This window comes from Peromyscus californicus, unplaced genomic scaffold (genome assembly GCF_007827085.1).
Source record: "Peromyscus californicus insignis strain IS unplaced genomic scaffold, ASM782708v3 Scaffold_8__1_contigs__length_139910024, whole genome shotgun sequence".
Classification (NCBI taxonomy): domain Eukaryota; kingdom Metazoa; phylum Chordata; class Mammalia; order Rodentia; family Cricetidae; genus Peromyscus; species Peromyscus californicus.
In genome coordinates this window covers 108,783,455-108,808,605 of record NW_026294606.1, presented here as the reverse complement: position 1 = coordinate 108,808,605, position 25,151 = coordinate 108,783,455, and the positions used below count along the sequence as shown (strand labels likewise).

The window sequence follows — 25,151 nt, the reverse complement described above, 5'->3', positions numbered from 1 at the left end:
GTTATCCTTTGCTTTACATCTAGTATCCACTTATGTGTAAGTACATATCATGTTTGTCTTTCTCAGTCTGGGTTACATCACTCAGGTGTTAACCTCTTTCTGGTGTGGAGTCTGAAAGTCAGACTTAAAGGTTTAATGCACTCTTGAGTTACCCATGAGCATCTGTCCAGCCCTGGCAGTATGCTTGGATTTCTTAATTATTTATTAAAGACAGAGATTTTAGGCATCCACTTCTCCAGCAGCCAAATCCTCCACATTCCTCTCCAGAGTCTAACTTCATGAGTCTCCCTGACCCTCTCTATCCATATAACCTCCCCAACATGCCAAATCTAGTCTATGTCCCATATCCAGTGCTCTGGTTTACTCTGGATACCACTCTTTGAACTAAAACCAATTTCTAGGTTTCTGGCAGGCCAAACTTTTCCACTGAGCCAAATCTACCCTCACAATCCAGGCTTAGATGGGAGGCACAATATTTATCCAGCCCAGTCCTTTCTGTCCACCTGAGTTAATTTCATCCATGCCATTTCAAAGCCCACCCATCATGCCTGCACATAATCTATTCATCCTGAACTTCCTCTGTCCATGTCAAACTTAGAAAAAAATAAAAGAGCTCTACAGGACTAGGCTCCAAAATACAAACAATGTGAAAGATCAAGCCAGAATCCTCTCTGCAAAACTTATCAGTCCTGTAAAAATGTTTGCCAATATGAATTACCTAGATGAACCATAGGATATAGAATTGAAAAGAACAATCATAAACGTCATCAAAGAATTGAGTCTAAAGAAGACACAAAGAAACAGCTCAATGAACTTAAGAAGAAAGAGTTAGGACTCATGGAAATGACAAAGACAATCCAAGGCCAGAGAATGGAGTTCAAGAAGGAGCTAGAAACACTGAAGAGGACTCAAGATGAAATGAAGGTGGAATTGAAAAACCAAATACTTCAAGTATAAAACACAAAGGAAAGCCTTACAAATAAAGTGAATTAGGCAGAAAAAAGAATATCAGGATTCAAATATGAAGCAGAGTGTAGTTGAGTTTCCCTGTGTCCACCTGGCTCTTGCAGTCACTCAGACCCAAGTAAACACTCAAGGACTTACATTGCTTATAAACTGTATGGTCAAGGCAGACTTCTTGCTATCTAGTTCTTTTATTTTAAGTTAACCCATTTCTATTAATCTTTAAGTTGCCCTGTGCCTTGTGGCTTACTGGTACTTTTACATCTTGCTTCCTCTGTGTCTGGCTGGCGACTTCTCACCTAGCCTTCCCATTCCCAGAATTCTTCTCCCTGCTCATCCTGCCCATACTATACTTCCTTCCTGGCTACTGGCCAATCAGCATTCATCAACCAAATCAAAGCAACACATTCACAGCACACAGAGTGATATCCACAACAGCAGAGGAATTAAAGCAAATAATGAAGGAATATGGAAACATAATTAAACAAAGGAAAAGAACAGATAGGAAATATGGGATACAATGGAAAATTTAAACCTTCATATTATATGAATAGGTAATGTAGAAGAATCCCAAGTTGATTTTCAATAAGATCATAGAAAAAAACTTGCCCATACTAAAGAGACATATATCCATGCAGATACAAGAAGCACATAGAATACCAAACAGACAAAACTAGAAAAGAAAATCCCTACCAAATATAGGTAAAATGATAAGTATATGTAACAAATAAAGTGTGTTGAAAACTGCAAGAGAAAAACTAGAAGTCACATGCAAAGGAAAATGTACCAGAATAGCAGTTGATTTATCAATGGAAACTTTGAAAGTTAGATGAGCCTTGGGCAATACATTCCAAGTTCTAAAAAACTGTGATGGTCAGCCTACAGTAATATACCCAACACAATTATCTGCCATAATTAAAGGAGAAAGAAAAACTTTCTACTATATAAACAACCTAAAAAATTTATAGCTGACAAACTAAAACTTAAAACAATACAGGTAGCAATATTTCAGACTGAAGAGATAAATGAGCATAGCAGAGTACTGTGGAAAGAAATATGAAAGCAAGATTATTAAAACACAAAGTACCACTGAGAACACAAACTCAGTAATACCATAAACATAATTAATACACACATCTCAATAATAACTTTAAATATCAATTACCTCAATTCTTCAATCAAAAGACACAGGTTGATTGAATAGATCAAAAAACAAAAACCAATTTTGTTGACTACAAAAAAAAACAAAAACAAAACACAAAAAGCCAACCAACCAAACAAACAAACCCACATCTTGCCTTTAAAGATATACACCACTGTAGAGTAAAAAGAAAGACCAAAGTATTCTAACCAAATGGGATTGGGAAGCAAGCATGCATCACTATCCTAATATCTGAGAAAATGGACTTCAAACTAAAATTAATTGGAGGAGATAAAGAGGGACATGTCATCCTAATCAACGTAAAAGTTAACTGAGAGGCCATTATTACTCTAAACATAGGTTCACCAAGCTCTGGTACATCCAATTTCATTAAAAGAAAAATGTAGTACTGTTTTTATGCATTGCAGATTAATATCAATCTATAAATAACAGGTGATTCTAATACTCTACTTTCTCCAATAGGCAAATCATTTGGACAAAAAATAAACAGAAACATCAGAATTAATTGACATCATACATTCAACAGATTTTACCGATGCCTACAGAATATTCCACACAAACACCAAAGATTACACATTCTATTCAACAGCACAAGAATGCATTTCTAAAACAGACCACACCCTGGGAAACAAAAATGTCTTTGCAAATTCAAAAAGATCAAAATCACTCATTGTATTCTATCTGACAACAATGCAATAAAAAGAATTAACAGCAAAAAAATCTCTAGTAAATACACAAACTAATGGAGATTAAATGCCTCATCACTGAATGAGTGGGTCAAAGAAAAAATACAGAAAGAAAGAAAAAATTTCCTGGAACTAAATGAAAATGAAAACACTCTGTAACAGCACATCTGTGACAAATTGAAAGCAGCCTTAGAAGGGAAATTTGTAGCTCTAAGTACCTACATAAGAAAATGAGAAAGAGCACAAATGAGTGACCTCAAAATTTGGAACTTAAAAATGTGGAAAAACAAGAACAAACAAAATCCAAACCCAATCAACAGCTAGAAACAAAAATCAGAACATAAATTAATGAAATAGAAACAAAGAAAACAATATAAGGAATCTATAAATCTGGCAGTTGGTTCTTTAGGAAGATAAACAAGTTTGACAGACACTTGGCCTAACTAACCAAAAGAAAGAAAAAGAAGACTCATATTAACAGAGTCAGAAATGAACAGGGGAATGTTACAACAAGCACCAGAGAAATTCAAAACCTGAGTCCATTATGCTGGAAAACCTAAAAGAAATAGATAAAATTGAAGATTCAGCCAAACCACCAAAATTAAACCAAGAAGAAGTCAAGGTCATAACAGACACATAACAAATGAGGAGATTGGAGTAGCAAGTAAACATTTAGCTTTAAAAAAATACCAATTTTATCAAACATTCAAAGATCTACCAACAATACTTCTTTATACCATTCAAAAAGGAAAAGAAACAAGAAAAAGAAAAGAAACTGAAAGATCACTCCAAAACTCCATCAAAGCCAGTTATGTTCAAATACATAAACCAGGTAAAAATATAAGAAAAGGGAAAACTAGAGATCAGTAGTCCTAAGAACATAGTCAAAATGCTTCCACACAGAATATAGATTTGTATCAAAAACTGTCCACCATGACCAAGTTTGCTTTATCCCTTAAATGCAGAGACGGTTCAACATATGCAAGTCAATAATTCTAATACACCACATAAATGGACTTAAAGATAAAGTCACATGATCATCTTAATAGAAAAAGCCTTTGACAAAATCTAGTATATCTTCATGATAAAAGTCCTAGAGAATGGAGACTAGATGGAACATAGCTCAACATAATTATAAAAAATAAACAAATTATACATGAGAAACCCATGGAAAGATATTCCATGCTCATGGACTGGTAGAATTAATGTTGTGAAAGTGACCATTTCCCCAAAAGTTATTTAGAGATTCATTGTAATACCAACCAAAACCTTCATCTCATTCTTTATAGAAATAATAGCAATAATAGTAATAATCTATTCTAAACCTCATATGGAACTACCAAAGACCCCAAATTATCAAAACAATCCTGAGCAAGCAGAACACTGGAGGGATTACCATTCCAGATCTTAAAATATATTACCAAGTCATAGTAATAAAAACAATATGGGACTGAGACAAAAACAAATGTCTAGTTCAATGAAATAAATAAAAGACTCAAATATGAACACATATAATTTACATGAATAGACATAATTTCAGTCACTTAATACTTGAGAAAGATGCCTAAAACATACACTGGAGAAATGAAAGCATCTTCAACAAATGACACTCAGAAACATAGCTGTCCAGATGTAGAAGAATGAAATTCAACCCTATCTATCACCTTGCACAAAAAGTAGCTCCAAATGAATTGAGACCTAAATGTGAAACCTGAAAAACTTAAACTTCTGGAAGGTGATATAGGCAGTTCCTTACCAGATAGAGGTATGGGAAAGGACTTTGCAAATAGGATTCAATTTGCCCAAGAATTAAGACCAACAATTGACAAGTGTGACTTTATAAAGCTAAAAAACAAAACAAAGCAACAATAAAAGAACTTCATAGCTAAAGAAACAATCAGTCAGGTGAAGAGGAAGCCCAAAGTATCAGAGAGAAACTTTGCCAACTGTACATGTGACAGAGGATTTGTACCAAGAATCTATAAATAACTGGAACATCAAAGAATAAAAAACCTAAATGATCCAATCAAAAAAGGATCTGGAATTTGAATGATGAGTTTGTAAATAAAAAAAATGCCAATAAATCTCCCCCAAATATTAAACTCTCCTAGTAATTAGGGGAATGCAAATGCAAACAACTTTGAGATTTCATCTTACCCCGGTCAGAGTGGCAAAAATCAGCAAAACAACTGACAACAAATGCTAGCGGGGATGTGGGGTAAAAGGGAACCCTCTTTGGGATTGTAAATGGGTACAGCCAGTATAGAATCTGTATGGAGAATTCTCAAAAAGTTAAAAATAAGTCCAACATATCACTCAGCTATACCATTCCTGGGCAAATGCCCAAAGGATTTGACATCTTATTCCACAAACACTTGCTCAGCCATGTTCATTGTTGCTCTGTTCATAATAGCTAGGAAATAGAAACAACCTAAATACCCTTCAATAAATGAATGAAAAAGGAAAATGTGGTAAACAGAAGATATGGAATACTGTTCAGCTGTAAAATTAAAATGAAACCATGAACTTTGCAGGTAAAAGGACTGAACTAGAAAGATCATATCAAATAAGATAACACAGACACAAAAAGACAAATGTCAAATGTTCTCTTTAGTCAGAGACCCCTAGTCCAAATCTTCAAATGTGAGTATAAACCCTGGAGTAACTGCAGAAACCAGAAAGTAAAAAGGAACCCTTGTTAGGGTAGGGTGTGCAGGAAGCAATACAAAAGGAAATAGCAGGGTACATGTGATCTGATTTGGGAAATGAGAAAAAGAGGACCTAATTAGGGAGTAAAGAGGAGGTAAATAAAGAAGGAGGGAGGGGCTAAAATAACAGTAAGAATGTCTGAAATAGTCATAAAGAATTATACTATAAACTATCTACCTAAAAAAGTAAACAACTAGAACATCATCCAAGACTGTGTATAAATATGCATCTATAGTTTAAATGAAATTTTCTTGTCTGAGCTGACAATGCTCCATCCAAGAGCCAAAGACCACCTAAAAAGAACCCTAGTACCGGACATGAGAAAGCCTCCTTTTGAGTTGTTGCTCAAGGCTGTCCAAGAGACTCCTCAAACATATAGATTCTTGATATTGCCCTTGTTTGCACCTCAGAGGTGGAAGGTAAGTTTCTATGCTAAACATATGCTTCAGAAACAGGACCCATAATCCCGTGAGCTTGAACTGATCGGGATGTATCCTCTTGAGAACTGGCTGTCATGGTACCAAATGGTACCATGAGAGCTTCCAAATGAGAAAGACAACCAACAGTCCTACCATGCTATGACACCTTGAACCCTAACTATGACCAGCGTGGCATGATAACTCTAAAGGTTCAGTAGTATCGTGAACACCTTGAGGGTAACTAATAGCTCTCTACGGTGAATTAAGACCCACTAAACAAGAGGAAAATCACACCTGATCTTGGAAACCTAGCTGACCAACCAAGGCTACTGAAGTTATGGATCTTGTAGGAGTACCTACAACCACCACTTTACTAAATCAGCATAATCTCTAACTACATTCTAAATATTTGTCCTTATAACTTCAGAAAAGTGTAGTCCTTACCTCTCATCAAAGAGACTTCTCTTTGCAACAAAGTAACCATTACAGAAATTCACAACTAAACAAAATGCAGAGTTGTGAAGCCTAGTCCTGATGGATACATCTATAAAACACTTCTACACCTGAGGCTCAGAGTATCTTGCAGAATCAGGGACATAAAGATTGCAAGACCCAGAGAATTAGAGTTTGCTGTAAGATTGTGTCTCCTAGCAATGTTAGAAGCTACATCCATAAAGTCTCACCAACATGACTGTGGTGATATATTGTATACCCTAATAAACTTGCCTGAGGATCAGAGGACAGAGACAGCCACTAGATTAGACATAGAGGTCAGGCAGTGGTGGCACACACCTTTAATCCCAGCACTTGAGATCTCATGCCTTTGCTTGGGAAGCACAGACCCCTTTAATCCCAGGAAGTAATATGGCAGGGCAGAGAAAGGTATATAAGGCATGAGGAAACAGGAACTCACTCTCTTTATACTGAGGATTTTGTAGAGGTAAGAACTAGTGGCTGGCTGTTCTGCTTCTCTGATCTTTCAGCTTTCATCCTCATATCTGGCTCTGGGTTTTTTTTTTTTTAATTAAAAAACCATCTAAGATTCAAACAACACATTACTTCTTCAACATGAGCTGAACAAAGGCAACAACAATAGACATGCAAAACAACAAAGTGAACAAAGAAAAGACCACAAGACCTCAATTCTACACAAAGAACTATAGGCAACAATGAAATGCTTCAAATATGAGAAATAGCCTTCTTCAGGGAAGAATATAACAATTGATTATTCAGTATCGAATGATCAGCCTTGAAAACATACATAGAAGCAACATCATACAAACTGAGTAGATTATATTTCAGAATATTCATATATACATACATATATATGTGAATGAAGCTTTTGTAGAGCAAAGGATACCGTCAACAAGGCAAAGCAACAACCTACAGAATGGGAAAAGATCTTCACCAACCCCACATCTGACAGAGGACTGATATCCAGAATATATAAGGAACTCAAGAAATTAGACATCAAAATGCCCAACAGTCCAATTAAGAAATGGGCTATAGAACTAAACAGAGAATTCTCAACAGAGGAAACTCAAATGGCTGAAAGACATTTAAGGAATTGCTCAACATCCCTAATCATCAGGGAAATGCAAATCAAAACAACTCTGAGATACCACCTTATGCCTGTCAGAATGGCTAAGATCAAAAACACTGAAGACACCTTATGCTGGAGAGGATGTGGAGCTAGGGGAACTCTCCTCCACTGCTGGTGGGAATGCAAGCTTGTACAACCACTTTGGAAATCAATATGGCGCTTTCTTAGAAAATTGGGAATCCATCTCCCCCAAGATCCAGCTATACCACTCTTGGGCATATACCCAAGGAATGCTCAACCATACCACAAGAGCACTTGTTCAGCTATGTTCATATCAGCATTGTTTGTAATAGCCAGAACATGGAAACAACCTAGATGCCCTTCAACTGAAGAATGGATAAACAAAATGTGGTACATATACACAATGGAATACTACTCAGCAGAGAAAAACAATGACATCATGAGGTTTGCAGACAAATGGATGGATCTAGAAAAAATCATCCTGAGTGAGGTAACCCAGACTCAGAAAGACAAACATGGTATGTACTCACTCATAGGAGGATACTAGATGTGGAACAAGGATGACTGGACTGCTACTCACATCACCAGGGAGGCTACCTGGAAAACAGGACCCCAAGAAAGACACGGGGATCGCCCAATGACGGAGAAATGGAAGAGATCTACATGAACAGTCTGGACATGAATGGGGGTAATGAAGGGCAAGGGTCGAGGGAAAAAGAGCTTGGGGGAGCGGGAGATCCTAGCTGGATCAACAACAGAGAGGGAGAACAAGGAATAGGAGACCATGGTAAATGAAGACCACATGAGAATAGGAAGCAAAGTGCTAGAGAGGCTCACAGAAATCCACAAAGATACCCCCACTATAGACTGCTGGCAATGGTCGAGAGACAGCCCGAACTGACCTACTCTGGTGACGGGATGGCCAAACACCCTAATTGTCATGCTAGAAACCCCATCCAACTACTGAGGGATCTGGATGCAGAGATCCATGGCTAGACCCCGGGTGGATCTCTGGGAGTCCAATTAGTGAGAATGAGGAGGGTTTTTATGAGTGAGAATTGTTGAGATCAAGGTTAGATAAAGCACAGGGACAAATAGCCAAACAAATGGAAACACATGAACTATGAACCAATGGCTGAGGGGTCACCAACTGGATCAGGCCCTCTGAATGGGTGAGACAGTTGATTGGCTTGATCTGTTTGGGAGGCATCCAGGCAGTGGGACCGGGTCCTGTGCTCATTGCATGAGTTGGCTGTTTGAAACCTGGGGCCTATGCAGGGTCGCTTGGCTCGGCCTGGGAGGAGGGGACTGGACCTACCTGGACTGAGTCTACCAGGTTGATCTCAGTCCTTGGGGGAGGCTTTGCCCTGGAGGAGGTGGGAATGGGGGGTGGACTGGGGGGAAGGTTAGGGGGGCGGGAGGGGGGAGAACAAGGGAATCCGTGGCTGATATGTAGAACTGAATTGTATTGCAAAATAAAAATAAAAAATTAAAAAAAATTAATATAAAAATAAGCCATGAATTTGAAAGAGAGCAAAGAAGGTTGTCTTAGTAAGGGTTTCAATTGCTGTGAGGAGACACCATGACCATGGCAACTCTTATAAAAGGAAACATTTATGGGGTGGCTCGCTTACAGTTTTAGAGGTTCAGTCCATTATCGTCATGATGATGAACATGGTGGCATGCATGCAGATGTGGCACCAGAGTGGTAGCTGAGAGTCCTACATCTTTCAAGCAACAGGAAGTTGACTGAGATACTAGGCCATATCTTGAGCATAGGAAACCTCAAAACCCATCCCCACAGTGACATACCTCTTTCAACAAGGCCATACCCACTCCAACAAAGCCACACCTCCGAATACTGCCACCCACTATGACATGATGGGGGTCAATTACATTCAAGCTACCACAAAAGGTATATAGGAGGGTTTGGAGCATAGTTCAAGAAGGGAGAGATTTTGTGATTATATTATAAACTCAAGCGAAAGAAACCTTTAAAAACAGGGGGTTTTAAAGCCCTATTACCCCACAGATTTCCTTTGCCAGCCTCTTCCTGCTCTCGACGCTTTCAGGTTTCAGTTGTTCCATTTGTTTTTTCTTTTTTTTTTTTTTTAAGATTTATTTGTTTATTATGTATACAGTGTTCTATCTGCAAGTATGCCTGCAGGCCAGAAAAGGACATCAGATCTCATTACAGATAGTTGTGAGCCACCATGTGGTACTGGAAATTGAACTCAGGACCTCTGGAAGAGCAGCCAGTGCTCTTAACCACTGAGCCATCACTCCAGCCCTTTGTTTTTAACTTGTATCTTCTCTGGCACTTTTCAGTCACTGCAAGCCCTTTTCATTCTCATGTCACTGCAGCTTGGCTAAGGCTGGATTCCTGCCTCAGTCAGGCTCTTCAGGTATTTTACCTTTTCCTCTTTTCCATCCCCTGATAGTTCGACACACTGGTTGGAACACTGACTTTACCATGTATCTATTCTAGTGTAACAAGTTAAAGTAGAGGAAAAGCCCCAAGAAGAGTATGAGAAAATGTTCTGCAAAATTTCCACAAAACAAGTTGTTTCACAATGTGTGATTGTTGTAACTGAATGTCAACAGAAGATGCTACCAGATGTCTAGATACCTCAAGATTGCTTTCTTCCTTCCATCTTCCCGATGAAGGACCTCACCTGGGTGTCAAGGGATCAGAAAGAATGTCAGGCACTCAGTAGTCAGCAGTCAGTTAGAACTGAGTTACAGTGACCCAAATCACAAGAGATAGAAGTGTGAATCCAGGGCTAATATGTTAATTCATAATTAAATAATTATAGGTTATGTCTTAGCTATCAAGAGATGTATATGAATGTGTGCATCTGTATATACATAACTCCAAATAGTCTACATTTGAATTTTAGTTATTCCAATATAAGCATCAAATAAGTTAAAGAGCAATGAACAGTATCAAAACATAGTATTCTCTAGGTAGCTGAGGCAAGCAGAGGAAAGTATGTCCTGTAGACAACACTGAACTAACAACAATGAAAATAATATTCTCCCTTTATTCTCCTTTGCTGAACTTTCCACCTATATCTTTATCCTTTCTTAACATATTCACTCATAGGACTTAATGATGTCATTGGCCAACCTGCAGAATCCTTTTGCATCCTGCCAAGCCTTGACTGAAAATCTAGACACATTTATTCCTGTATTTGAATTGCAATATATCCACATGTCCTTAAATATCTACCAACTGGCACAATTATATTATAATTCACAGACATGTCTGGATGATATTAACATTTCATTATGCTCATTAAATACAAAAATGATCTCAAGATTACACCCTGGATACATACTTCAAGTCCAGGTTTGTATTCCTGCCTTTCGAAATCTAGCTTAATGGTCCCACTCGATTATGTCCTTTAAAGGGACTTGGTAGTATCAACAGACAAAAATGACTTCAGTACTGGACCTAAAGGTGACCTCACTTTCCTTGGTAAATTACTCTGCCTGGATAAATGCAATGTTTCTTTCTGACCTTTGACAATAATAGTGCATTTTATTTGGATGGCACTTGGAATTGATTTATTGAATTGTTTATACTTCTCATGACTTACTTTTTCCCCTCTAGGAAAATTGGAATGTATATGTGACTATCAAGAAATATTGTGGCATTATGGGAACAGGTATCATAGACATTAGTAAATAAACCATTGCCTTTTTCTGATGACATGATCTAGTTCCAATGAATTAGACTCTGTAAACCCCAGTTTCTTCATCTTAAAATTGGAGGATAATAGAATCTCCTTTGCAGGACTGATGCAAGGATGAAGCGTGGTGAGGGCTGGTCCCTAGTGGCCCACATTGTCTCCTGCATAGCTCCTACTGAGTCTTCAACTCCTAGAGTTAGTCTCAACCTCGTCTTTCTTGTGAAATGACTTGACCCCAAGACCTTAGAAAGGCACTTTCCATGTTTGCCTCCCTTGCAGCTTCCAGAATTGTGCCTGGAGTGTGTCAGATGCTAATAAGTGGCCATTAAGTCAGACAGGCCAGATACATCAGCCAGCTGTTTTCTTTGGCTTTCAGGTTCATCCAACTTTAGAGTCAATATTTGTCATTACTAAATTGTCAATACTTGAGTCTAAAAGTTTCCTGATTCACAACTCTCCACACATGCCAGCAGCCACTCACCCATATAACAACCTTGAGAGTAAATATTACAAATCTTCATTCATGGCCAAGGAAATCGGTAGGTTTAATTACCTACCCTGTCTAAATTATCCTCTTCGGTAGAAGTGGGATCAAACCTGATCATCCTATCTCCTTAATCCAGTTGCCTATGCATGCAGCGTTGCCATTGAATAAAGGAAAACATTTTTTTTTTTTTTTGGTTTTTTCGAGACAGGGTTTCTCTGTGTAGCTTTGAGCCTTTCCTGGAACTCGCTTTGGAGACCAGACTGGCCTCGAACTCACAGAGATCCGCCTGCCTCTGCCTCCCAAGTGCTGGGATTAAAGGCGTGTGCCACCACCGCGGAAAACATTTTTAAAATGCGTACTTTCTACTTGGTTTTGTGCTGAGATACACATCTGCATTATCTTCCTTGATTTATGAGACTATCAAGTTTCCACAGGCCAGTGATCTCTGTGTGTCTCATTCTCTGTTGTATTCCCACAATTCAACACATTAACAGATCAGTGTAGTTAGCAATAAAATTGGAAGAGTAAATATGTGCAAAATAAAAGAAACATCGCACATTGTCCTTCTGAGACTAAGGCTACCTCACCTCAATTTTATCTATTTTGTAAATAACTGAAGAAAAGTGTAGTTATTGATTTTACCACATTCACACAGTAAGTAGGAAAATGACTTTTTGAATTAAACTTATTTAATCAAGATCTTAACTTCTCTGTTATCCTATGTAAGTGAAGATGGGTATTTACTTACAAAAAAAGAAGAGAGAGGAATAATAAGAAAGAAAGGAGAGAGAGAGAGTTAGAAAAGAAAAAAAGAGAGTTAAAGGTTGTCATTATTAAACCCCCAATATGGTCACAAATTCTTCAGCAGGCAAAGGAAATAATGGGTCATAAAACACTTCTTAGCCCCAGCCCCTCACTTTCTTTACTTGTATATTGCTACTTTCAAAATCATTAAGCCAGCGACTGTACAAGGGATAATTTTGAGCATATGACAATTGCCTCAGAGTCAAAGGCTGTATCCCAACAGCTTAAATATAACAATAGTAGGTTCTTTTCAAAGGGCACATTTTTCTTCACAGCTGCCAGCTCTGCTTTCTATACAAACTAAAAATAATGATCTTTCCATTACGGGAGTGCTAGTATTGTTACTTTCCCTCTTAGCTTATATTAGTGCTTAAATTATACACCCCTGGTCTCCGGGGGTTTAAACTTGGCTGGGAAAACTTTTCCTGAGGCCAGATAGTGACATTAGGAGTACGAGGCTTCCACTGCAGCTTCCTACAGAGCCCGGGGCAAAATTATAGTACCAAAATTGGCTCCAGATATCATTGTTTGTCAGCTATTAAAGGTCACTGACATGATCTTTGTAGTCAGTCTCACCACAATTTCCAAGGCTAATCTTCTCTTCTTAATCTGCCCCTCTCATTACAACAGGGCAGAGAGTGACTCTACCTCATCTAGTGTGGCCGTGGTGCTTCCTCTCATTCAACTGTTTGTACAGGAAATACCTACAAAGGTAATGGGTGTCCTAGTTTTTTTTTTTTTTTTTTTTTTTTTTTAAGAAGCATGAGAGGGATCTTGTCCCAGCAGAGTCAGATTCATCTGGAGGACACAGTGTTTGGGAAGACAAGCCAGGGTAAAGGCAGGGGGTTCTGGGCAAGTGAAAGATATGGTGAACAGGAAATGCAGGCTGTCACAGAAGGAGGTAGTGCTTTCATAATAGAAAACTGTCTTCAAATGCTCCTGTCATTAATGTCCATGATCCTGTAATGTAGAAGCTAACACAGAGTGACAGTGACTTTTTCCGCTGGAAAAATTACAGGAGAAACAAAATAGTTTGTTTTTACTGATTCCTTCTGTTTTTATTCTCGTATTTTATCTGCTGTTATTTATCTACTATTAAGCACCGAGTTATAATAATCAGCATTTAGGAAGGAACTAGGAAACATGTTAGTGGTAAGGAACCCAGCTAGCTTGTGCCTACCGCTCTTGACTTTCATGGTCAAGTGAGGTCCATTCTGCTTCCCTCCTTGTCCATGGTGATATGTGGAGGGAGCGTTTAGTGCAAGACTTAAGGAGACTGTGGATATCTGAGAATAATTTAACTACAGGGGAATGAGAACCAGGCACTATTTAATATACTTAATGGAAGTATAATTGTGTACAGCCCTCTGCAGGCAGCATCCTAAGGGTTCCTGATACTAATTGCTAATCCATCTCCTTGTGAGGATTCCCTTCTGTATGCTCTGAGTGGCTCCTACCCTGTGCTAATTGGTGCTGCAACGGGTGGCTTCTACCTGTCATTCTTATTTTTAATTCCAGTTTCATGGCTCATTTATAATAAAACATGCCCTTCTGATGGCTGTGATGATGCACATCTTTTATCTCAGCACTGGAGAGACTCAGGCAGGAGAGTTGAAAGTTTGAGATCAATCTATGCCACACAGAGAGATCTTGGCTCCAGAAAGCAGAGCAAACAAAACAAAGACAAACAGTGATGACAACAACCTCCCTTCCAATGATACCAGGGAAGTTTTGCCTCCAGCTTCCACGCTGTACAGATCTCAGTCACCATCTAGCCCAAGCCCAATTTTAAAAATAAGAACTCCAGATTCTCTGATTTCAGGATCTTTCTATTGCCTGATCAAAATCTTTAAAACTTCATTGCACAGATTAATTTTAAGTGTGCATGACATTTCTTTTAGCATTGAAATGACTTGTGCTTTAATATTCTGCAAACTGCTCTCCTATAGGCTGCATGCAGGAAAACACCCTAAAATGCACATTAAAGAAACAAATACAATGTGAAGAACATTCAGAAGCTGTTAATTAGGCTGGCTTTAGCAACTTTCTCTCTCTCTCTCTCTCTCTCTCTCTCTCTCTCTCTCTCTCTCTCTCTCCCCTTTAAATAAGTACATGTGCTTATATTATTTAAGATGCCATTCCGGCAAAGTGTGTAATAGTTTTTTGTTTTTCCCTGCTGGAACTATCCTTAGCTTATGTGAGAACATAACTATGGTAATATGTCTCATTGTACTGCAAAGTCTTCCATGAGCTCCAGAATCACTGGCCTGTGAACAGCTTTGGCAAACATGGATTTCCAGATTTATGTTCCCTTTTGTAAAACAGAAAAGTACATTATTTGCATACTTTATTGGTGTTCTGTTTGTTTCTCTGGCACCTTCTTGAAACTTTTTGTTCCCTCTTGCCTTCAAGCTCCTGTGTATGACTGGAAGGAGGTGCTGACCAGACCTCTAAGGAGCCTCTCAGCTTTGCAGCCATGTGGCAGTCACATGAACAGTTGATTGTCAGGAACTATCATTATTATTAATTTTACAACTTATGCTGGTGGTGGTGGTACTATTTCTGTTGTTGAATCAACTAGGACTATTGAGGACCCTATATATTGTTTTTCTACAAACAACACCATAGCTCACTACCTCATATATTCACAGAGTTTTCTTTACAAAGCATTTTTATGTCTACTTTTGGGGTAAAACCTGAAAATCAGATACAACTCAAGTCCTGGGGGAGATGATGAGCTCTCCCAGATAAAAGCCCCACATTTCCATATCAGCAGCCTCCCTATTCCTCAACCAAGCACTGCCACAAGAAGCTCTTCTTTGACTGAATCAAGCTCTACATTTCTACTAATCTTGATTAAAATTGAATTTGTTTGATCCTATTAGATTCTGTGGGTCCATCAATGAAAAAAACTGGCAGAGAATCCATGGCTACTCATACCCCAGCAAAGTAGCATATTATTTTTCAATTTTATTGTTGCTTTATCCAATTCAAATATTTTATCCTAGAAATTGTGATATTTGAATATTTCTTGAATAAGACAGACATGATGGATGTTGTTTGCTCTCTTGAGTATTAATGGTAATTTCCCCATGAGCCTCCCATTTATCAGAGATAGATGACAAGTCTAGCTACCAAGTTGCTTTGTTGTTCTATTTCCCCACAGGACCTATGCTCCTGGGTTATTCAGTGATAAAATGCCTTTCATTTACATCCATGTTTGGGTTGATGTAAGTAAATGAGTATTATGTGTTATTTAGGAATATACAGTTTATACTTCAAAAGTATTGCCCATAGTAATTCCAAAAGTTATTTTAAAACACCAGAAACAATTATACACATGCTGATTCTGGGAGAGGAATTCATGGACTCATAGAATTCCAGACAAAATTTTAACTTCAACAATAGCCAGAGATGGCATGAGAGTTGTTTATAAGGCATCCTAACCCTTCCTCAATGAGTGTACTTTGCTGAAGCCCCAAATCTGTCATAATGCCAGGTTTGCATAGTATTTCTCTGATTCTAATTCTTGTTCATCACCTGAAATCTCCACTTGTTATCATAACTCTGAGATCTTCTTCTGTCTTTGATGCTCTTATATTCTTAGGGTGGCATGACTAATTCAGTCTCACAGGATACAGCACATACATTGACTTCTGTATTGCAATACTTCTAGATTAGTGCAATCATTCCTGAAACCTGAACCTCACCCCTACCAGTACAATGCATAAACCCCATTGCTCTATGAAAATCCCCTTTTGCAGCATACACCACCCTTGGAAGGATAAGGCTGTTAACAATGATCACTATCAGCTCTTTTGAGGATCAGAAGATGGCAGTGATGAAACAATTATTCCAGATCCAGACCTGAATATTAACAGGAAAACAACAAACTCATCTATCAGGTAAATATGTCACCTAGACTCTCAATATGAGAACAAGGATGGCTGTTCCATCTTTGCAATTCCAGCTTTGGGGAGGCAGAGACTGGAGGACTGAATCATACATTTGAGGTAAGATCCTGTCTTGAAAAGAAAGCAAACAAACAAAGAAAAAAACAGTGAATTGTAGTTCACTTTGTCAAAATTTCAATAAATATCCCCCTTGGCAAACATTTCAAAAATCAATTAAGCCACAGAATTATTGTAAGTTATAGATGAATAATTACCAACTGTGAGGACAAGCTGGCAAAGTGATTGGTCCCTTACAGCATTGCCGCATCCAGGTCTAGATGAAGTCCGTTGTTACTGCAAATGGAAACATAACTTCTTTCTGTTCCTTTCTTGAGGAAAGAGGCAATATCTTCCAAATGGCATGTGACCCAGCTAGCTTTTAAAGTCGTGAACAAGGTAAGTTGTGCTAAGAAACCTTCAATGATAGCCTATGGCAGTTTGAAAAGGGTTCAGGTGGAGTAAGAGACAGTAACATTAAACCATCCTGAAGCTGGGAGGAAGCTCTCATTCTGGCAGGCTGTGGAGAGTTTGACAGAACTTTGCAAACATGAAACATCTGAACTTTACATGACCACCTGGGGCTGTCTCTGTTGGATGTGATACAGGGAGAAAGCTCAGAGGTTGTGTCTTCACATGGGAGCTAAGTACTTATCATCACAGAAATTCACACAGCTCTGTGGTCACGCCCAGACTCCCATTGGAAAGACAGAGATACCAGGACTCTGGGAGGATAGATGTGTGTAAGACCACATGCTACGTTAACAGCTAATCTGCTCTTGGAGAGAGGAAATTGAGACTCAGTGCCTGTGCTCTAGATCTTTCTGTTTGGTTCCCTGTGGATGAGTCATGTTCTTTCTTAGTAAGGTTCTGCTACCCTCTCAGCCCAGTGATTATTGCTTCCTTGCCCAGTGAACACTGCATTCTCATTTCTCTGCCCAATGGACATTGCTGCTGGTACCCTTAGACTCTAAGGCTTGGATGATTTCCTTATATCATTTAATATTTGCAAGAATCATCCTCACAGATACTTGTCTTTCTTTTTTTTAAGATGTCTAGTGGAAATATTAAGACTCTAGAATCTCAGTCACTTGTCAATCTATAGACACAAATTTATAGTTACTAACACATAGACTCATATAACAACAGATATGCAAACAATAATTAGGTAATAATGGAATTGAGTCAGGTTTCCTAGGTAGACAGATTGTATGTGTATGAATGTGTGCATTAGTGAGTGTATGTGCATAATTTAACCTATCAGAGTCAAGACAGGGTGTAAGCATCAAAGTGACAAGCCACAAATCTCTATCTCCCTAATCTTTGGCTCAGAACAAATATCACATGATCTCCCGTATATGTGGAATATAATGCACAGAATTGGAATGGGGAGAGTTGGTGAAAGGTACACAATTTCAGTTAAGGAAAACTATAAGTTTACAAAATCTATTGTTCAATATGATGACTGTAATTAATAAAAATGTGATACCCTTGATATTGTTCACCTGTCTTCATGTCTGTGCTCTTTGCGATAGATAGGAAAAGGAAACAGCCAAGATATATATCATCTGTTGACTGGATAATACAAAAATGGTACATATACAGAGTGGAATTTACCTAGCTGTAAAGAAAAATCTAATTATGAAATTTTCAAGTAAACACACACACACACACACACACACACACACACACACACACACACACACATATATATATATATATATATATATATATATATATATATATATATATTTGAGAGAGAATGTGTTCACCTAAATGGTATTAAGCTATATGGGGCTGGGGTTGCCATAAAATATAAAACAAGACTCCTGAACCAGGTGTGGATTATCCCTTTGAGTTGTTACTCAGGGGTTCCTCTGGACCCCTAAAATATGCAGGCTATTACTAGTCTCTTGACTACCCACTTAAACTGGAAGGCAAGAACCTATTAATGAAGACCCTACATACTTGTGTCATAGGATATGGAGAAATCAAGTTGGTTCTAACCAGAAAGCTTCATTCCTACTAACTGGTCTTCATAGTACTAGAAGACACCATGCAGGTTGCAAGGAGAAAAAAAGAGTCAGTAGTCTTTTCCATCTGTGGAAATTGCAAGCTAAAATAATGACAGGCCCAGACAGGTATCTCTATTGGTGAAAAGTGGCATGAATGTTATGTTAGTATAGCAAACTACTTTATGATTGAATTTATGGGATGCTTCACAAGAAAGAATGTATACTTGGCATTGCTAATTACATCAAAAAACCCAAGGCAAAGTTGGTCATGGGCCCTAGTGAAGAACCCATTATTATTGTTTTTGCTAAATGGGCATAGTATCAAACTGCCCTCTGAATACTTACCTTTATATTCATTGACAAATATAGCTCTCAACAGAGAAGATTCATTTTTGCTGTAGATAGTGAATGATACAGAAGCTCACATCTGGTCAGAGTGCAGAGAATAAGAGTGTGGAATGCTCAGTCCTAAATGAAACCTCTATATCACACTCCCTCCTCTCAAGGCTCAAGGCTCATCATAGAAGAAAAGTGAAAGACTGCAAAAGCCAAAGGTTGCTGAGGACTTATGCAAGATGGTGCTTGCCAGATATAACAGAGCCATTACACAAAGGAACTCATGGTGACTGTGGCTCAATGCACAATATCTGCACAAGAGCAAGCCACCCAGAATCCCAACATGAATGGAGGAGAAGCCCATGAAGTCCCACTCATAGCTAAGGAGTTATATGGCTACTAAAGGGTGATAGTCTTTCTTCCTTCCTTCCTTTCTTCCTTCCTTTCTTCCTTCCTTTCTTCCTTCCTTTCTTCCTTCCTTTCTTCCTTCCTTTCTTCCTTCCTTTCTCCCTTCCTTCCTTCCTTCCTTTCTTTCTTCCTTCCTTCCTTCCTTCCTTCCTTCCTTCCTTGTTTGCTTGCTTCTCTTCTTGCTTGTTTTTGTTTTCAGTACTAAATGGACACTGTACTTAAAAAAAATTAAAGTACATGAATTTGGAAGATAGAATTGGTGAGGGTCATCAAAAGAATTGAAAAGGAGTGAGTGTTGGATCTTAGCAAAACCCATTGTAAGTTTAGTATGTATGAAGTTCTGAAACAAAATTATTGTGCTTATTTAATTATTTATCTATTTGAATATATGTGCACACACATGCATGACAGAAAACAACTTGAGAGAATTCATTCTCTCCTTTCAGATGTGGGTCCTGGGGATTGAATTCAGATCATCAGCCTTGGCAACAACTACCTTTATATGATGAGCCATTTCACCAACCAGAAAAGATATTTTTACTGTTTCCATGATGCGATGAGTAACCATTTGAGCTGGTGGATACTACATCACTTGTCTTACACATTTCACAGGGCAAGTAATCATTGGGCCTTCTCTCCTCTCAAGCTATAAGTCATCTCCCATGAGCTCTGCCTCCCTAGTTATATTATTTATTTTTATGTGGATGGGTATTTTGCCTGCACATTTGACTGTGCACAAAATGTTCACAGGGCCTGTAGATGCCAAAGGAGGGTGTTTGATCCCAGTGACTGGCATCGTAGACAGTTGTAAACTATGATGTGGTTGTTGGAACTTAAACCAGGCCCTCTGGAAAGACATCCAGTATTCTTAACCACTAAACCATCTCTCCTGCTCTATATCCTATGTTTGGTCATGCTATTAGATGTTTTATTCCAAGTTGCCACCATCTGACATGGTGTAAGTATGCGAATCATATACTACTCTTCTAGCCATCCAATCTTGGTTTGGTTCATTTTTGTCCTCCCCAGTCAACATGGTGTGTTTTAATTAACCTCTCCAAGAGGCCTTGCTTCTCTCAAACCCATAGAACAATCTGTCACTATGTCACTTGGGGTTTCTATGACCACCTGTGTTTCCAGAATTTTGGTGAGTTAACTAACACATTAAAGGAACATGCACAATTGATAACAGCAGGCTTTACTCAAAAGAGAATGAAACCACAGTAGAGAGACATGATACAAGGAAGCAGAGGGCTGAAGCAAGATGACTCTTGAACTCCTTTCTGGTTTTTTCTTGTAAGTCTAGGTATGGAGAAGAGCTGATTCCCTAGATAGGGTAACTGGGGAGATACTAACCATGTTTGATAAATGAGCTGCTATATAACTTCAGACTGGTTGTGCATGTGTGGGCCATATATCTCATAATTTCTTAAAATTTTTTGTTGCATATAAGTGTTTTCTTGAATGTAAATATGTGCACCATGTACATGACTGCTGCTACTAGAGGCCAGAAGAGAGCATCAGAAACCATGTTGTTGGGAACTGAACTCAGGTTCTCTAGAAAAGCAGTAAGTGTTTTTACTCGATAAGTCATCTCGCAAGCCTCCCCAATTATAAGCATCTATTTCCCACAACATGCATAATATGAGATGCTCAATAACGGTTTTTCCCTTATAGATCACCTCAAGGACAGATTAGCCATCACTACTCTTGGGGTCTAAGCAGGTCTTGTTTAATCGTTCCTTCACAAAGTGATTTATCACAAATTGACAACAGAAGGGGATATGCTGGGTGTTTCCCTACTGAGAAAAGACAAATATGTTTTCCAAGCAGTGGTACTCTGAGTCCCTGGGCTGACCTGGCTGTATCCTAGCATGCCTTGGCTGTATCCTAGCTCCCTTATTTTCATTTTATTTTTCAGTCATCACTCTCTTGGGAACCATGTTATTAATTTGTTTGTGTCTTCATTGTCTATCTCCTGTATCAGAAAAAAAGTTAAGATATGTTGGCTAGTTTTATGTCAACTTGACACATATAGTCATATGAAAGGAGGGAGCTGCAAGTGAGAAAATGTCTCCATCAGATTCAGCTGTAGGGAATTTTCTTAATTAGTGATTGATAGAGAACCAAGCCCATTGTGGGCAGGGCCACCCCTTGTCAGGTGGTTCTGGGTCCTATAAGAAAGCAGCCTGAGCAAACCATTGGAAGTAAGCCAATAATATGCACTCCTCTATGGCCTCTGCATCAGCTCCTGCCTCCAGGTTCCTGCCTGCTTAAGTTCCTGCCCTTGGTGCTTTTGTTGATAAACTGTTATGTAGAACTATGAGCAAAATGAGCCCTTTCCACCCCAAGTTGCTTGTGGTCATGGTGTTTTATCACAGCAATAGTAACAGTAAATAAGACAGAAGGTAGACTTTATTCTTTTAAGTCTAGTCCTAATATTAGCTGTAAAGTAAAGGATAACTGTGCTACAATCCACAGACCCAGAGAGACTAGGTAACAAGGAGGAAATAAGGGGATGTGTGAATGTATCACCCTGGAAAAGGGAAATAGAAGAGATCTCATGGGTGGACTGGGGGTGGGTAAGAATGGGAACACAAAGGAAAGTTTGCAGGGTAGATGGAGGGGTAGAGTACTAAAAGGGATGACTGGAAAGGAAGGGGTGAATTTCAGGTAGTTAGAAACCTGATGCTAGGGAAACTTCCAGGAATCTACAAGGATGACCCCAGCTAAGTCCTAGCAACAGTGGATATGTAGCCAGAACTGGCCATCTCCTATGATCAGGCAAGACTTCCAGTGGAGGGATTGAGACACCAACCAGCCACACAAATTTTGATCTACAGTCTGTCCTGCCTATGGAATGTGCTGGGGTAAGGGAGGCACAGGGCCAACCAATGACTGGTCCAGTTTGAGACTCATACCACAAGAATGAGCCCACCCTTGACACTGTCTAGAGTGCTAGGACCCAGAGACTGGATTACCCAGAGAACTAGGATAGAACCAACCACAACTGGATGAAAAAAGTCAATGAAATGATACCTATTGATATTCTGCTACACTCATAGATTAGTGACTACCCCAGTTGTCATCAGTTTTATCAGTAACTGATAAAAACAGAGGCAGATACCCACAGTCAGACATTAGGCCAAGCTCATGGAATCCTGCTGAAGAGAGGGAGGAGGGATTGTAGGAGCCAGAGGGTTAAAGGACATAACAAGAAAACCCACAGAACCAACTAACGTGGGTGTAGGACATTTACCCACCAACTCTACAGCTCCTCAGAGTTTTCTTTAGTGCAAGCAGCAGGAAATATTTAGATAGAAGGATTTAGATTGTGGAGATAAACAGATAGAAAATACAGGATAGCCTCGAGAGGGCCTGGAACCTATTCCAATGGGCTCTGACTGTCTCTTCCCCAGGGTATTTATAGAAATGCCAAGGGGTGGAGCAAAAGACCTCTCCCCAGCACAGCCAAGTGCAGACCATCTCAGACACCTGCACTCAGCCCCATGGTCCTAATCATCCTCTCTATGGGGACCTGCTGGGTAAAGCCATGAGGAATCTGAAAACGTGCTTCCATACCTGGGCTCATAGGAGCTCACAGAATATGAACCAACAACCAGGGAGCCTACATGGGACCAACTTAGGCCTTCTATATATATGTGAGGATTGTGTAGCTTGGTCTACCTGTAGGACTTCTAACAGTGAGAGCAGGGGCTGTCCCTAATGCTTTGGCTGGCTTTTGGGAACCTATTCCTCATACTGGGTTGCCTTGCCCAGCCTTAATACAAGGGGATGAGCTTTGTCTTATCCCAACCTGATATGCCTTGCTTTGTTGATACTGATGGGAGGCCTGTCTATTTCTGAGTAGAAACAGAGAAGGAGTGGAAGGGAGGGAGAGCATAAGGGAAGTTCAAGGAGGGAACAGGAGGAGAAGAGAAAGGGGAAACTGCAGTTGAGATGTAAAATAAAAAAAATAAATTTAATTAAAAAAAAGTCTAGCCCTAGAGTATATGATAATACTCTCACATAGTGAGAACATAGTAAATATTTAAGGAATGAATAGATGGGCATAAGCAGTCTTATATAGTGGCAATACTGAGGATTTAAATATTTTACTATGTTCCATACATGTTTTATAATATATTTGGTATTTAATATGTGAATTTTAGAAATTATAACATTAATTACAATTAAGATAAATACAACAAGAGTAGCTTTTTGTTATTTGGAATGGGTTGCTTTTAGATGCTCACCAAAATGATAGGCTTCATGAGGCCACAGGATTATCTCTTCAGAGAAATATATTTCTGAAATAAATGTCAAGTCTTTGTTGAATACTGAATATTTGCACATTGTAAAGATGCAAAAAAAATGTTGATAACTTCCTAGCTTGCCTAGGTCAGAGTGTTCCAGACAGATTACAGGCTACATATGGAGAAGCGTTGATTTACAGGGTGTATTTCATCTGTAGCACAGTTTTAAGAAATAATGATAGTTCTAACAGGGATGAAGACATCCTCGGGCACTGAGAAATATTTGCTAGGAAACACAGGTGCCTGAAATGGTAGTTAAAATGTTATCTCTGGATTGCATCTCAGATCTATGCTAATTGTCTTTCTATTGTGTAACAGAAAAACAAGGTAGTCAACGTTCCAAAGAGAAGTTTGACTCTGCTTTATAGTTTCAGAGACTTCAGTTCATATTGACTAACTCCATGACTCTGGGGTCTGCATTGAGGTAATACATTATGACAGCGTATGTGATGAAGCAAAGCTGCTCATCTAGTGAGGAAACACAATAGAAAGGGGATGTCACTGTTATTTCAAGATCATTTCCTGTTATAACTTTCTTCTAATAGGTTTTATCTTTTGAAAGGTCTACCCCTTCCCAGTAGTGATACTCTAAAAGGTCAACCTCCAATCTGTAGTCTTTAGGTAAATTCCAGATTGAATATATAGAGTCAGTTGAGTGAGAATCCTTGGATTTTCCCTATCTAAAATGTTTCCTAGATGATTCTCAAGCCCATTATCTTTGATTTTTCAATCTGTGAGTATCACAGTCATGGATATTGTTGCAGGGTCTTCTTGGGGTTCCTGAGTTGAAGATGGGAAAAAAAGAGGAAATAGCTATTCATCGGTGTGTGTAAAGATCACAGGTGATTTAATTAGATAAGGGACAAATTCATTAGGGCCCTAAAATTTAGCTCATTAATTGTAAGCAAATAATCACTATTGTGTGAGTGTCTAAGGCTGAGGCTTACTTTTCCTTTTCTTGCTCTCCCAGCATATGGTAGAGTGCTTGACATAGCAAGCAACAACCATTCTGTGTCTAGCAGATATAAAACAACATTTGAGTTTGTCAGTTTTTTTTTTTTTAATCAATGCAGCCTGAATGTAAGTGCTGTCCATCATATAAGAACAAGTGTCAATAAGGCAATTCTTAATAACCACAGAAAATACCAAATTCAATGGACATTCCAGAGGATGATGTTGAAGTCAATTCAACAGGTAACAAAAATCTAATTAAACACTCACTGTACACTAATAACTAATTCCAAAGTTATGATTAATTTACATGTTAATACATGAGTGCCTACTCTGTATGCACTGATATTTTTTGGGGCATTTAGAATAAATCCTTGCATAACACAAATGTGTCACATGAATCTAATTTCCTTTGTAGGGGGAGAAATGCAGCATGAAAACAAAGGGAAAAAAACTTTAGTAAGTGTGCCAGAATGTGCTAATTTTTTGAGTAGAAAGAGAAAGTTGAGCAAGATGAACAGGATGAAATTGTAGAGCATAGTGCTCTGCAGAATTGAATAGAAAAGTGGCTTACTTTCCACTCACAAAATGGTCTGGTGTACCACTTTTATTCTGCATTTTCAGATGGATAGATCAGACTTAATAGTTACACAAGATCAGCTATTAAGAAATGGAAATGCATCAGA

The 25,151-nt window shown here is 38.7% G+C and overlaps 1 long non-coding RNA gene across 1 annotated transcript; it reads left to right on the top strand.

Annotated features, from left to right (window-relative positions):
* Positions 1 to 13,137: 13,137 nt before the first annotated feature.
* Positions 13,138 to 23,406, top strand: LOC128103940 (uncharacterized). The gene is made up of 4 exons (XR_008215801.1): positions 13,138 to 13,201; positions 16,254 to 16,394; positions 16,778 to 16,838; positions 18,961 to 23,406. It is a non-coding gene; the product is annotated as an uncharacterized LOC128103940 (long non-coding RNA).
* Positions 23,407 to 25,151: the final 1,745 nt, after the last annotated feature.